We start from the raw sequence: 15,251 nt of genomic DNA, 5'->3' as shown, positions 1-15,251 counted from the left end.
CTATCGACTTTCTAATTTAAAAACGCAAAACAATAAAAACCCCCCTAAAAAAAAAAAAAAATAAGATAGAGAACAAGAAAATATGAATAAAATGACGACTTCAAAAACTGTCAAATTTAGAAAATAATTTTTTACATTTCACACACTAGAAAATTAAAAGTCAAAAAATAGGTCTTTTAAAAAAAGGGTGTGATGCAGAATACTCACTTTTTAAAATCAACATGAAAATCACTACGATTCTAAAACTTGATTTCATCCTTGAACATGAAAAAAAATTAAAGTTCCAAAAACCATGTTCTAAAAAAAACATGTGTATTCTGCATCACCACTTTTGAAAATCGGGTCATTTTTTTGATATCTCTACGAAACGGGTAACAGTATCAGTTCTCGTTTCAAAGTTTACATTGTTAGTGGTACCTTGGAAAACTTGTTGGTGTTTTGTTGGTAACTTATTCAATTTTTTATTGTTTCAAATGTTGATGAAAAATATTGCATCGTGTAGATCTTTTCGATATCTTACCAACGACGTTTGAATCATCAAAAATTGATGTTGTATGAAAGAGTTATGATTGTTTGAAGTTTTTATGAAACAGGAAAAAATTGTGCATGGGTTGCCATGTGGCAACATGATGTTGATGTGGATGCAACATTTATTCCATAAAATGAAGTTGGAGAAAGTTCCAAATATATTACAATAATTAAACTCTCTTCCTCTCTATCCTCACTTTACAAATTACATCTCTTGTATGGAATTCCTTTGTATGAAGGACGTACTCCTATTTATACAAAAACTTAAGATAACTAATCAATAAATATAGATCCACAAATCTCTCCTAGATCCATAATTATCTCTTGTGGTTACAACCAATTACCTAAAAATATGAGATACAAATCCTCTCAAAATTCTCTCATAGTTTTGATAGGAGACACATATCAGAACATCCATGATTCTTCTCCTTTGAATGTGCTTAGTCAATGATCAAAATATTCCACAAATCTTCATGAGTTGGAATTGAAATTCGAATTTTTGGTTGAGTAGCTAAATAGTACCCTTCTAGAATCTTCAAATAGGCCTACAATATCATAAAACTCATACCAATTTTAGATATATATGAAAACATGTTAATTTCCTAATATTTAATCATAAATTCTCTTAAAATACTTAAAATAAATTACTTCAAAAATAATAATGATAAACCCATATGATCATGAAAATGGTTATTAATGTAGGGTTATAGAGCTACAGAATATGGTAAAGAGTTACGGAATATGGTAAAATGATGGAAATGAGGGTAAAAGAGGATGACATCTTGGAGGCCCAACACCATCCCTTAGGGAACTTGGAGAAAACCCATATCCTTCCTTTGGACAATGGGGAATCAAGATGCAATTAATTCCTCACTTGGAGTGATTTCCTATTGGTCACTTTCCAACTGCAACACCATTTCTCTACCCTCTGCATGCTACTTGCGTTTTTTATTATTCTCTCTATCTTGTTCTATGTTTTTCTTCTTTTTTTCTAGATCTACTTTTCTCTACGCTTTTCCCTTCCTTTGTTGTTTGAATGATCTCCTCCCTTCTCTTATATGTTCTCCCCAGTAGTCCGTATGATATTCTCCTATCTCTTACGTTGTACCCAACTACTCGAATCATATTTTGATTTCTATAATCATCTATGTCTGCCACATGCTTGTCAGCCTTTCCAATTTTGCCACTTGTCCAGTTATCCCCTATATTTGTTTCCATTGGTTAGCTCATTGCAGTGTGTGGCCAACACACCTCACGAGATGGCATCCTTCCCATTTCCTCTTTAATTCATTTTCCTTTTTTCCTTGTAGAATTTTCTAAGAAAGCATGGGCTTGCATCCTTATGTTGCCACTCTTTTAATTCAAACATACTAGTCTAGTAAACGCATCAACCAACCTTTAATGGTTGTTAAGAAAATCCATATTTTTTTTTCTTGAAACACTATGAACCTGAGCATCCCAAGAAAGTAACCATCCTCAATCCTTGGAATCTATGTTCCTTGACTCAGCACCAAAATTTTTTTGTTAAATATTTACATAAAATATTATAATGCATTTCATAATTGGAAAAATGATGGGGTTTGTCATAGGAAATTTTTTTAATTGGTTCATAATTAACAGCAGGTCCTAACAATTTTTTTATCATGTAATAGATAGCATGCTCTCTATTATCATCTCATCTATGTGTTCTCTCTGTGTGCGTACGCTCTCCATATACCCCTTCCTTTTTTCTCCCAATCTACCCTTGCATGTTGACTTTCCCAACACATTATGTGAGATAGTGGTTGCATGGGCTTGTCCTTTACTAAAGAAGCCCATACACCACTTCAATGCTTGCACTAAAAATGCCATTAATTCGAGAGGGAGATAGGTGATGAAATAAATGTAGTAGCTTGGGTTTACGCTCAACCTCGGGAACTCCTCCTCTTCAACCTCTTAATCTCTGTCCGCTCCTCTAGCCTAGTCATTTTATTATGTTTCCACAATATTTGAATGATTTACAATTCATAGTGACATTTACAAGATAATTACAAAAAAAGATTGTCACAAATCCACTCAATGTGTATAGTATAGAATATGGAATTATTAAATTAATCTTATTTCGTCAAAATTGGATGATTGATAAACTTGTAGGCTCTAATTTATACATTGTACAAATTGTAATTTTGAGTATTTATGTCAATTTTGAATAGGAAAAACCCCTTAAAGTATAGTTATATGTTGTAAAGATTGCAAAAATTGTTTAATTAATTGAAACTTTAAATTTTTTGACAAATTTTGATGATGCAATAATCACTAGAACTATTAAAAACTCACCTAGCATTAGGTATTTTAATTAAAGTTTAGGTTATACCAATGCTAAATTCAATTCTGCACTACTATGTAGGTAGGATTTACATATTTCATTTTAAGATTTTTTGTTAGCACAACTTCAAGGATGACCATAAAAAATTATTTTATTTTATTCCAATATTTTTAGACACATTAGATAAAGGAGAATCATTATTATAAAAGAACTTATAATGTGATATAAAATTTGTGAATCTACCTATGAGGTGTATACCAATAGGTTTGTGTGGGGTTTAATCCCTATTAAGTGTTAGTTTTTGTTGACGGTGTTGAATGCCACCAACATACAAGGGGTCTCAATGATGAGAAGTCCAAATTAGACCTCACATTGTTTGGTGTAGGAGCCCCATTCGGAGTGTAGGACCGACCACCATAATTCAAAGGACTGCCTTGGCTTCAATGGGTAACATAAGAGATTATACACATCACCTTTGAAACAAAAAAGTAAGTTGACACTGTGAATCACACAAATGCATTGCATAAAAGGAGACTTCCATGGGCAGGAAAGAGAGAGTAAGCCTCTCGAGGGAAATTAATAGTGTTATCCTAAGAGAGACACACAAGAGTAAGGAAAGGTTTCTTAATTAACCTGCAATTTAGTTCACAAGCTAATAATGATTCATGAAAGAAAGTACAACACACATTCAGCAAGAAGAATACCAAAGCCAATGAAATAGTTCATTTTCTTTAGTATATATGAACATAACATATATCGCAAACATATAAAAAATAGTTTTACAACATTCACGATACATGCATGAAAGTGTGTTGGCTCAAAGAGCTTTTGATAATTAAGTGAAAGTTACAAGTACACAATTACAATGGTGAGAACTGTTGGGTTGTGTTATATTCTTTCCACGACTAATCCACATAGTTAACCGGGGGGTTAGAAGGGGGGCGGAGCCCCCCTTCGTTGCATCGATTTTGTAGCAGGGGGGGTCACAGGGTGTTTGAGGGGTGCAGGTAACCCCACTCTATGGGGTCCGGGGCAGCGCCCTGGAAAATTTTGTTTTTGGACCCTATATTAGGTTGGGCAGACCTACCTATGGTTTTGTGCATGATTTTCGCACATGGTTTTGGACGCAATGGTTTTCGGTCCATGGTATTGAATGCTTCGACATGTATAAATATGTATTATAACATTGAAAGGAACATAATGAAAAATCAAGCTGGTAGTCCCGGTTTTTGGATCCAGGGGAAAATCTCTGTGTATATGTGTTTTATGTGTTATGCTCTCGCATTGTTTATTTTCTATGATTTAGAATTCGTATGCAGGTAATTTCTGTACAGGGTTAAAACCTACAAGAACTAGCTCCAATACTAGAGCATTAAGTCACTACTTGCTCCTCTAAAGAATGATCTTCTCTCCTATGCCCAGCTAGAAGAGCCAAGGCTAGATCTCAAAAGTCCAAGCCTCCAAAATCCATTTGCTTGAATTATGAGGGTTTATTTATAACAATAGGGATGACCTTTCATCTCCTCTTATGACTCTTGAGATTCCCTCATTACTCTTGAGCTTCCAAATTACCTTTGAACTTCTACATGACTCTTGGACTTTTCCTAGTGACTCTTTTGTCCATATGTGACTTTTAAACTTCCACATATTTATATTTTCTCATTTTTCTTGAAAATACATAATTACATTTCCACATCATGCAGCTAAGTATATGGACACCATGGAATTTGCGATGAGATCTTGAGAGGCCATCATTTAAAACATATGACATAAGACTATGCTATGATGTATCCATGAAAAGTTCATCTCTTTATTGTTATGTATTTCATTCTTGATGATAGATATGACCTGTACTTCATCTTCACCCTCCAAAGTGTCTTGGATAGATGTTGGAACCCTCTGAGCCATCATGAAATGTCAGCATCCTGTCCTGGTCTAGGATTTCTTTATGTCTTCATGATGGTTCTTCTTTGTGATCATTCTCTACAAGTTCTCCTTTGTTTCTTCTCCTTGATATCTTCCTTGAGAATCACCTTGCTCTGTTCAGGTGGTACACCTGCCAATGAATTTCACTCATGAAAAGGAAAGATGAGTCCAAAAATAATCTATTTTACCCCTACTTTTCTCATCAAAGAAGTTGATTGTAATGGGCCTATGTAAGAGATGAAATAGATAGGATTTCTGGGAATTTCGTAGTTGAGCTCAATAGTGGCTGAGGGAAGGAACCACTATTCACTATAAATGTGAAATGCACTATAAGGAGGGGCTCTTCAGGGTCAAACATAGTGAAAAAGTGTAAGAGATAAAGTTATTGAGTTTGCTAACTGAAAGTGCATAATGCGCAGGGCTCAGGGGAGAGGGCGATAATGATAACGTAGTTGAGCTTCACAGTGACTAAGGGAAGGCCTCACTATGCATTAGAAATGTGCAATGTGTAGAGGGAGACAAGGTATGACAAAGCATGGTGCAGTGAGGGGTTCCAATCAACAAATGAGGAAAGACTAGGCACTGAACCTGTACAATGCACAGTGCTTGAGGGGGAGAACCAATGATCACATAATTGAGGGTTGTAGTGGCTCAAAAGTGGATCCGATTTCCACTATAAATGCACAATGTGTAGAGGGAGTTTGACTAGAAAATAAGATTGTGCAGATGGCTGAGGAAAGTAGAAGAAATTCAAGTCACTTTTCCTAGGAGATGTTCACTAGATAATGAAGAAAGGAGGACCTTTGAATTGCATATTTTTCTATTACAAGGGGATGGAGAAGGTCCTTGTTGTCAACTATAAGTGCTTCATGCATTATAAAATGCATAATTGATCAAGACTCAAGGCAATGAGTTAGTACAAGCAACAAGTGTTAGTGACGATGCTTTGAAGGTTCTTAGTGTGCAATTATAGGAGTTTGCCTGAGAAAATATCAGTGCCCAAGTCCAGGAGGTAAATGTTTGATTAATGAGGCTCATGAATAGGTATTTATCATCACCTGGGTTTGAGTTTATGCCTTCATAACTTGAATTGGACAGGAGGACCAAGAAGAGCTCCAAAATGGCTAAGTGTGGGACCAAGAGAGAGAAAAGCATCCAAATGAGACTCAAACACATATAACACACACGAATTACAGCAATAAAATATAGGGGAATTCGTAAGAATCATTATCAGAATTAACATCTTAAAATCACAACTAAGTGACACTTATTTCTAAGTGCGACAGTTGAAATGTAGTATTACGACACTTAGAACACTAGTTGCAAAAAAAGTCTCGAATGTAAATAGATAGTGTAATAAGATATAGGAATGTGTCTAGTGCATATTATTATGATATATAGGACCACACAAAGTGGAAGAGTGTGCTAGTTCTACCTCTAGCGGTGCGTGAAGGTGCGACACACAAAGGAGTGGAAATAGTTAAAAGTGGCATTTGCGATAGTAAGAAAAACTGAAAATGACTCTTGCAAAATATAAAGAAAGTGAAGGTGACACATTCTAGAGAAAATATATAGTGAAAGAGGCACTTGTTAAAGTAAAATCGAGTGAAAACAATAGCCGCGAAAGTGAAAGCGGCACTTGTGAAAGCAAAGTTGCACAAAAGCGACCGTTAAGAAAACTCACTAGAATAGTGGTACAATTGCAACACAAGTGAGAGGGAATGTCAAATGATGTTTCGCACCGACTGCTAGCATAGGTTGTGCAATTTATTTTACTAAACATTGTGCAAGAATTGTTCCTAGAGATTGCGCAAGCCTTACTTTAAGGAGTTGTGCATTGCCTATCTAAGCTTGCATAGAAAGAGTGCATTTATGAGTTTACCAAGGATTGAGCATTATGAGAAAGTGACTTTGACACTTACAATCTAAGAAGAATACTTGAGCACTTAGAAAAACATCAACCAACCATGAAGTGACTATGATTCACATGGAACGACAGATAGTAAGATCCTCAATAGGCTCCAAAATTCAAGTGTAGGAAAATTTTTGGAGGGTGTTTGCCACAACATCAACACTTATTGACACGCAGGTAGAACTCCAACTTCTCTATTTAGGTATTAACCTTAAGTGAAAGGCCTCAGTATTTTGAAAATGATTGATTCACCATGTAGATTACCCCAGCTTTGCCACATATCCTGGATAAATATATAGTTTCTTCTTTTCCTTTCTTAGCTTCAAAATGCATTTAAAAAACTAGTAATACCTCAACTATTTTGATAGGGGAGAAGGATAGTAAGTATACATAAGTTTTGATAATAATAGTTAATCACATTCCCCGATGTTTCTATAGTTCCAGCGAGCATGTTCAGTACCCTGGTGGAATCACAAGCATTGCTTTGCTACCAGCAAGGTTGTTCAATACCCTAGAGAAGTTGCTTGCTCCAACTCTCTGCCCAGGAAGCCTTTCTCTTCTTCACCCTTTATTTTTATTTCAAAGATATGCTTGAATCATTTATTGAAAATTTGTAGTATGGGTGGAATATGGATCCCAACTTATTTTACGAGCAAGAGAGGTTTTTCCTTGTTTAAGGGATTTGAAAGATATCTAAAATTGATATGCTCATTTAATTTTCTCTCCTTTCCATTCTCTACTTGATTGAGTCGACAGGTCAAAATATCATTCAATACAAGGCTAACTCAGAATGAAGACCCTAATAAAGATATGGGCTTCATAGTTTGGCCAAAGGCTTTCTTCCTAGAAGGAGTTGTATTTTCCGTTCAGATGTCATTGAATTTAAAGAAATGTGAACCAAGAAAAAGAAGAGGAGTATAGATTATCCAAGCATTGTTCATCTTAACAATTCCCATTTTCAAGTTTCGCCACATTGTCTTTCGATCCAAGTAAGATCATTTTCATGCAGATTCTTATTAAACAAAATCAAGAAATAAAAGATAAGGCATAACAGGAAAAGAAAATAAAAAGGAAAGCAGAAGTAAACCTTAACTAAAAGGCAGCATGGGAGACAAACAAAGAAAACAAACCAAATGCAAGGAATAGATAAGGGTAAAATAAAGGGTCATGCAATGCAACTAGAGAGCTAAAATGCACCTAGACCTACTCTTAACCTACAGGCTAGAAGGTGAAGGCTAAGTGTAATGGAATTTCCAATATATCCACTGTAACTGCTCCCAACCTACAAACAAAAATATACAAGCAATTAAAAACCATATAAAGCAATGTGCAAAAGTAAAGATAACAACTTGAATACCTTGCACAAGAAAATGAAGGTCTTGGCTAATGCCAGAAAGATGTGTCATAATAACTAGTTTTAACCAATTCAAAACTTTACCATTTCGCTTAGAATGACCATAATGAAAACCTAGAAAGATTCTTATGAATGTGCTTTCATTTGTGTTTCCAATTATAGCAAGCATCAAGAAAGATAAAAGCTTATTATTAGCAATGGAGCTTTCCAAGTAAGATTTCTCTAATGATTCAATGATTGGATCTTGATATTCAAACAATCAATTTGAAAACCCTGAGACTCATGAGAAAATGAATTTTCAATTAACACATTCAAACCACAAAGAGAATATTGTGAGGGGGAATCAATTTGATCTTGTTTAGAAACCTTGTCAAGATGGAGAGGACTTGACATAACCATTAGTAAAAGTTAAAATGCCTTGACTATTTGACAGGTATCTGAATAGTGAAATAATGAATCATAAAAACTATCATCAGACTCACTAGTGGGAAGGTGATACTTAGAAAGATAGTTGTTAAAATTAGTGTTATGATCAGATTGATCGGTCAACATATAATATTCTCAATATTCATATGTCAAATTAAGCCTAATATCCATTTGAGGCTTTTGGTTTGCCGAATGATTCAAGGATTCACTCAAGAAAAGAGATTGTACCAAAGCATAAATGATTAGCTTCATGAAATTCTCAAGAAGGATAAGAAGATGATCAATCTCAGAAGAGTTTGACATGGAGAAATCATTTGGCCAAAGATGACTTTTATCTTGATCATTAGAGTGACAAGCTTTGAGGTTGTGTACATTCGTGTAATATATGCATTCCAATCCTGGGTATGATACAAGGGATTCACATGAACAACTACTAACCAAATAAGAAACTTTTATCTACTTTGAGGATCTATCTTGGGGATTAAGAGAAAAACATTGAAATTCCTTCAAGAGTGAGCTTGCATCCAGTGAAAGAAGGTTAAGGAAATAATTGTGCATAAAAATATGGTTCCAACCTATTTCCAAGATCTCATCAAGATATTGAGAACCTAACATAACCATCAGCAAGAGATGAAGTGCCTTGACTCCTTGATAAATCTTTGAACTTTCCAAAGGTGGATCTGTTGGGCTGTGTTATATTCTTTCCACGAATAGCCCACCTAGTTAACTGGGGGGTTAGAGGTGGGGCAGATCCCCCCCTTCGTTGTGCCGATTGCGGAGCGGGGGGGTCACAGGTGGTTTGAGGGGGGCAGGTAGCCCCCCTCTACGGGGTCCAGGGCAGCACCCCAGGGAATTTTTTTTTGGACCCTATATTAGGTTGGGCAAACCTACCTATAGTTTTGTGCATGGTTTTTTCACATGGTTTTTGGTGCGATGGTTTTCAGTCCATGGTATTGGATGCTTCGGCCTGAATATATATGTGTTGTAACATTGAAAGGAACATAATGAAAAATCAAGCTGGTAGCCCCAATTTCGTGATTCAGTGGAAAATCTCTGTGTATATGTGTTTTATGTGTTATTCTCTCGCTATTGTTTATTTTCTATGTTTTAGAGTTCGTATGCAGGTAATTTCTGTATGGGGTTAAAACCTACATTTGGTATCAGAGATGTTTTGGCTTCAAGGGGACACCTTTGTTGCTGAGGGGTTTCACTCGGGCCTATGGTAGACCCTGTTCAGTGGGAGATCTGCAGGATCGATTCTGGTGGTGAAAGAATATGGTGAGCAGTGGAAAGATAGAGATCGAGAAATTCAATGGTCAGAGTTTTGAGTTGTCGAAACTCAAGATGGAGGATCATTTGGTGGATAAATATTAGTGGATCGTGGTAGATCCGGGTACTAAACCAATGGGAGTGTCCGATGAAGAATGGAAGAAGTTGGATCGAAAGGCAAAGAGCACAATACGATTGTGTGTCTCAGATTCAATATTGTTGAATGTATCAGGGGAAGCTATGACGAAGGCTTTGTGGGACAAGTTAGGGACTTTGTACCAATCCAAGTCTTTGGTGAATAAACTGTTCCTATGGAAAACGTTGTATAGCCTGAGGATGAAAGATGGAGACTCAATGGCAGAGCATCTTAATGCATTTGATACTATGGTAAGTCAATTATTATCTGTTGATATTAAAATTTGAGATCAAGATAAGTGCATCAGTTTGTTGTGTTCTCTACCAAATTCATGGGATATTCTGGTTATTGCAATAGGTAGCAATGCAACTACCTTGAAGTTTGATAAAATAGTCTCATCCTTTTTGACGGAGGAGATGAGACGAAAAAATATGAAGAGCCAGAATGGTTATGCCTTGTCTGTACGAGGATGGTCCCAGAACAGAAACAAAAATAAGTCATCTAATGGGAGATCTAAATCTCCAGGAAAACATGTAAAGGTGGTGCGCTGGAAAGGCAGGAAGGAAGGGAACTACAAAAGGGACTGTAAATCTAAAGCTTCTGACAAAGGAAATGGATATGATGATGCTTCTTCTGCAAAGGCGAAAACCACCTCAAATGAAGGTGGGGATGTGTACTTGGCTTATTCAAGTACACATGTAGATCATGAGGCATGGTTGATTGACTCAGGTGCATCCTTTCACTTCACTCCCCATAGAGAGTGGTTCTACGAATTTGAAAAATACGATGGTGGTGATGTATTCTTAGGGGATGATAGGAAGGCTAGAATCATTGGTCGTGGAAAAGTAAAGTTGAAGTTGCAAGGTGGAAGAGTTAGAACACTTTTGGGTGTTCTGCATATTCCTGCATTAGCCAGAAATCTGATTTCCTTAAGCAAGTTGGATGATGCAGGTGTAAAAACAGTGTTCAAGAAAGATACCTGCAAGATGGTTCGGGGAGCACTGGTATTGATGCGGGGAGTTCGGTTTGGAACTCTATACAAGCTACAAAGGTAGCACTGTTGTTGATGGGTGCAACAGTTCTGTGGTTCCTGAAAGTGGAGCAGAAAATCTACTGGTCTCTGGAGAGAAGACCATGTTGTGGCATCAAAGGCTTGGACATATTGGAGAGAATGGTCTTCAAATACTTCATGGTAAAGGTATGGTAGAAGGTATGAGTAATATCTCTCTCGATTTTGATTTCTGTGAAAATTGTGTATATGGGAAGCAAAATCGGGTGAGTTTCCCTTCTGGTGGTAAGAGGGCGAAACAAATATTAGAGCTTGTGCACACTGATGTGTTTGGACCTGTGAAGGTTCCATCACTGGGTAAGTCTGTGTACTATGTATCATTTATAGATGACTTCTCAAGGAATACATGGATATATTTCCTCAAGAAGAAATATGAAGTCTTTTACAGGTTTAAAGAATTTAAGCCTCTGGTGGAATACCAAACAGAGAAGAAGATAAAGGTGCTGAGGACAGATAACAGTGGAGAATTTTGTAGTAAGGAATTTGAAGAATTTTGTAAGAAGTGTGGTATAGCACGACAGAAGACTGCTCCATATACACTTGATCAAAATGGAGTTATAGAAAGAATGAACAAGACGTTGATGGAAAGGGCAAGAGGCATGCTCAGTGGTGCTGGGTTAGGACAAGAATTCTGGGCAAAGGCAGTGGAGACAGCATGTTACCTGGTCAACAGATCACCTTCATCAGCGTTGGAGGGTAAGACTCCACAAGAGGTATGGAATGGTAAGAAGCCCTCTCTTTCACATCTAAGGGTATTTGGATGAGATGCATATGTTCATGTTCGAAAGGAGAAAAGAACTAAGTTGGATAGTAAATTTGAAAAGTGCATCTTTATTGGGTATAAGGATGGTTTAAAGGGTTATAAGCTTTGGAACCCAGTAACAAGGAAGGTTGTGTACAACCGAGATGTGGTGTTCAGAGAGGTGAAATATGTTATTAAACATGAAGTCCCATCAAAGGAACCTAAGAAGATAGAGTTTGAGCTAAAGGAGGAAGAATCAAACTCTACAGCAGAAGAGGATGAGAGGATGAAGAGCCACAAACTCTGGTTGTGAGAAGATTAGTTCGAGAAAGAAGGCAGCCAGAAAGGTATAGTCCATTTGCTTTCTATTCAGATTTTTCTTTATCTATTACTGATGATGATCCCAGAACTGTGAAGGAAGAAGTAGATTCAAAGGATGGAAAACTCTGGAAAGAGGCCATGGTTGATGAAATGGCATCTTTGCACAAAAATGAGGCTTGGGATCTTGTGGAGTTGCTAGCTGGAAGGAAACCCATTGGCAGCAAATAGCTGTTCAAGAAGAAGACAAATGCAGAAGCAAAGGTGAAGAAATACGAAGTTTGGTTGGTAGCAAAAGGTTATTCCCAGGTGCCTGGAATTGATTTTGGTGATATTTTTCTCCTGTTGCCAAGATAGCTTCTATTAGATTACTCTTATATGCCATTGTTGCTTTTGATTTTGAGGTAGAACAGATGGATGTGAAGACAACATTTCTTCACGGGGATCTAGAAGAAGAGATCTACATGAAGCAACCTGAAGGTTTTGCGGTGAAGGGTAAGAAAGAACTGGTATGCAAGTTAAAAAAGTCTCTGTATGGGTTAAAGCAGTCACCAAGGATGTGGTATCAGAAATTTGATACATTTATATGGGGACTTGGCTTCACCAAAAGAAAAGCAGATCACTGTATGTATTTTAAATTAATTAGTGATCATGTTATTTATCTGGTCTTGTATGTGGATGATATGTTGCTGGTTGGAAATGAAAAAGAAATTGTCTAGGATTTGAAGACCCAATTGTCCTCCAAATTTGACATGAAAGATATTGGTGTTGCAAACTATATTTTGGGCATGGAAATAAAAGAGATCGGGCAAAGAGGAAGATCTGGTTAAATAGAGGAAGTATGTCGAGACAATACTGCAGAGGTTTAATATGCATGATAGTAAACCAGTGAAGGTTCCTATTCCTATAGGTGTAAATTTATTTGCTGAACAGTGTCCCAAGACACAAGAAGAGGAAGAGGACATGTCTCGTGTTCCATATTCAAGTGTTGGTACTATTTTATTGCCATAATTTTCTTCTAAAAATCCATCATTTATCTATCATTTTCCTCCATAAACCCCTCATAGTCCATTGAAATTGATTAATGAAGCATTATAATTGTTATTTTACATTAAATTTAATTTATGGATTTTTATGTTAAAAATTAGAAATTTTCAACAAAATTACAGGATGTCATGACTTCCTGTAATTGGTTTATGTTGTGACACATGGCATGGCAGGAAAATCAAAACAGAGGATAGGGACGTGATCACGAATGTACATACATGGTGAAAGATCTATTCAGCATCGCATCTGGAGCTCCTGGATACATGGTCAATGCTGGTCAAACCCAGCCTTTTTGGTCATAAAAGCAGCAAAAAGCCAAAGTTACCTAAACTGATTTCATTTTGTTTTAGAAATCAGTTAAGATTAGAAAAAAACAAAAATTGCCTTTTTGACTGTAAAAGCAGAAACATCTGCGTGATAATGTATGTACATTCGATTGTAAACCTTAAGGAATGTTAGTGAACAAAGGATAATAGACATTGAGCAGACTTAAGACTGTGTATTGTATTGTTACCAGAACTCTGTTCTTGCATGTAATTGATTTCCAGACTTTAATCACAGGCAGCGTTTCATCATTCCAGTGTTTTATGTGTTAACGGTTTCATCATCTGAAGTTTTCTAAGTGTACCATCAACGCATGGACGGGCCCTACGTGGGGACTGGTATACTTTCATTTCATTTTCATAGCATTTAGACTTCAGATCTGAATAGCGTTTGATGCCATTTCTTTGCTTGTGAATTAATTAATTCGATTAGAAGTTCTTACGAGTGTTATTGTATGATTCATGGTGATAGCTTGAAACTTCAATTGCTAAATTATTGAACAAGATCTTGTAAAAGATTTAATTGAGCACTGAATTTCGAAGTATCTCTGTTTTCATGCATTTTAGTTTTAGTATGCTTAAAAGAGTCTTTAGTTTTCATGAATTTGATTGTTAGGATGCTTAGTGTGTTACCAAGAAAGAGTTTTTTTGAATGATATCCTTGTAAGAGGATTGAAAACTCAGACTAGTAACACGCTGTGTTTTTAGAACAGTTAATTAAATTAGATGATCCGAGCATTTAAAGTGTGAAAGGAAACATATTCCAATCTCTTGTAAAAGAGTGTTGTAGCCTGTCACAGTAGACACTTATCTAGGTAGATGAGATCCTTTTAGGTCTACAGATTGTAGACACATGCCTCTAAGTTTACCTACCTTGGTTGACATTAAATTTAGTCTAATCTAGACCCCTGGATTGGTCACTAAATTTTGGCACCGTTGCCGGGGAGGCGCAACTAGAGGATTTCTAAAAAAAATAAAAAATAAAAATAAAAACATAAACAAAAACAAACAAAAACATAAATTTAATTTTAATTCATCATTTTAGAAGTCATGTTTGCTTATGTCTAGATCTAGAGATGATAAAGGTAGATTCATAAAAACCCCCCATCCCAAAACTAACCTACCACTAGGAGCAGACCCTTTAGGAAAAGTTGAACACACAACACCAGCTGAGAAAGTCACCATACAAAAATTAGAGGATAAACTGAAATCAGGGAAAAGACTCACACTCATTGAGAGACAAATTCTATTGGCACATGAATCACAGAAGGAACATCTCCCTGAATCCTCTATAACAAGAGAAAGTAGCACAATAACTCAACAATCTCTTCTTGAACCTACTGACTTTGAAAAATCTCAAGAAGGAGAAAAATCACTAGAACAACTTCTCTTTGAAACAAGTGACACTGAACAAGAAATTAAATCAACAGAGGAACCTATCAAAATGGCTGAGGAAGGAGATGGATCAGCAAGAGGACCACAAAATCAAGGTCGAAGAGAGGAGGAAGAGTCAACCTTTAAATTTCCTATTCAAGAACCAGGAGAAAATTATGATGAGGAAATAAAAATGAAAAACATACCTCCATCTGTGCTACCAAACTTTTATGGCATGGCTTCAGAAGATCCAGATTCATTCTTGTTTGAATTTGACATAGTATGTCGAACATATGGTTACACAGATGATGCCCATAGGCTTAGACTCTTCCCAGCAACATTAAAAGCATCAGCATTAAGATGGTTCATGGGACTTGGTGAACATGCAATAACTGATTGGGATGGCATGAGAAGAATATTCCTAAAGAAATACCAACCTTATTGCAGATCGAAAGATTCTAAAGATGATATCTTTAGGATGAATCAACAAGAGGATGAAAATTTAGAGGAGTATTTGGAACG

The sequence above is a fragment of the Pinus tabuliformis genome, chromosome 2_1 (genome assembly GCF_031772625.1).
Source record: "Pinus tabuliformis cultivar Carrire ecotype Pingquan chromosome 2_1, CPIR1, whole genome shotgun sequence".
NCBI classification, from domain to species: domain Eukaryota; kingdom Viridiplantae; phylum Streptophyta; class Pinopsida; order Pinales; family Pinaceae; genus Pinus; species Pinus tabuliformis.
Note: the sequence above shows the minus strand (reverse complement) of the source record.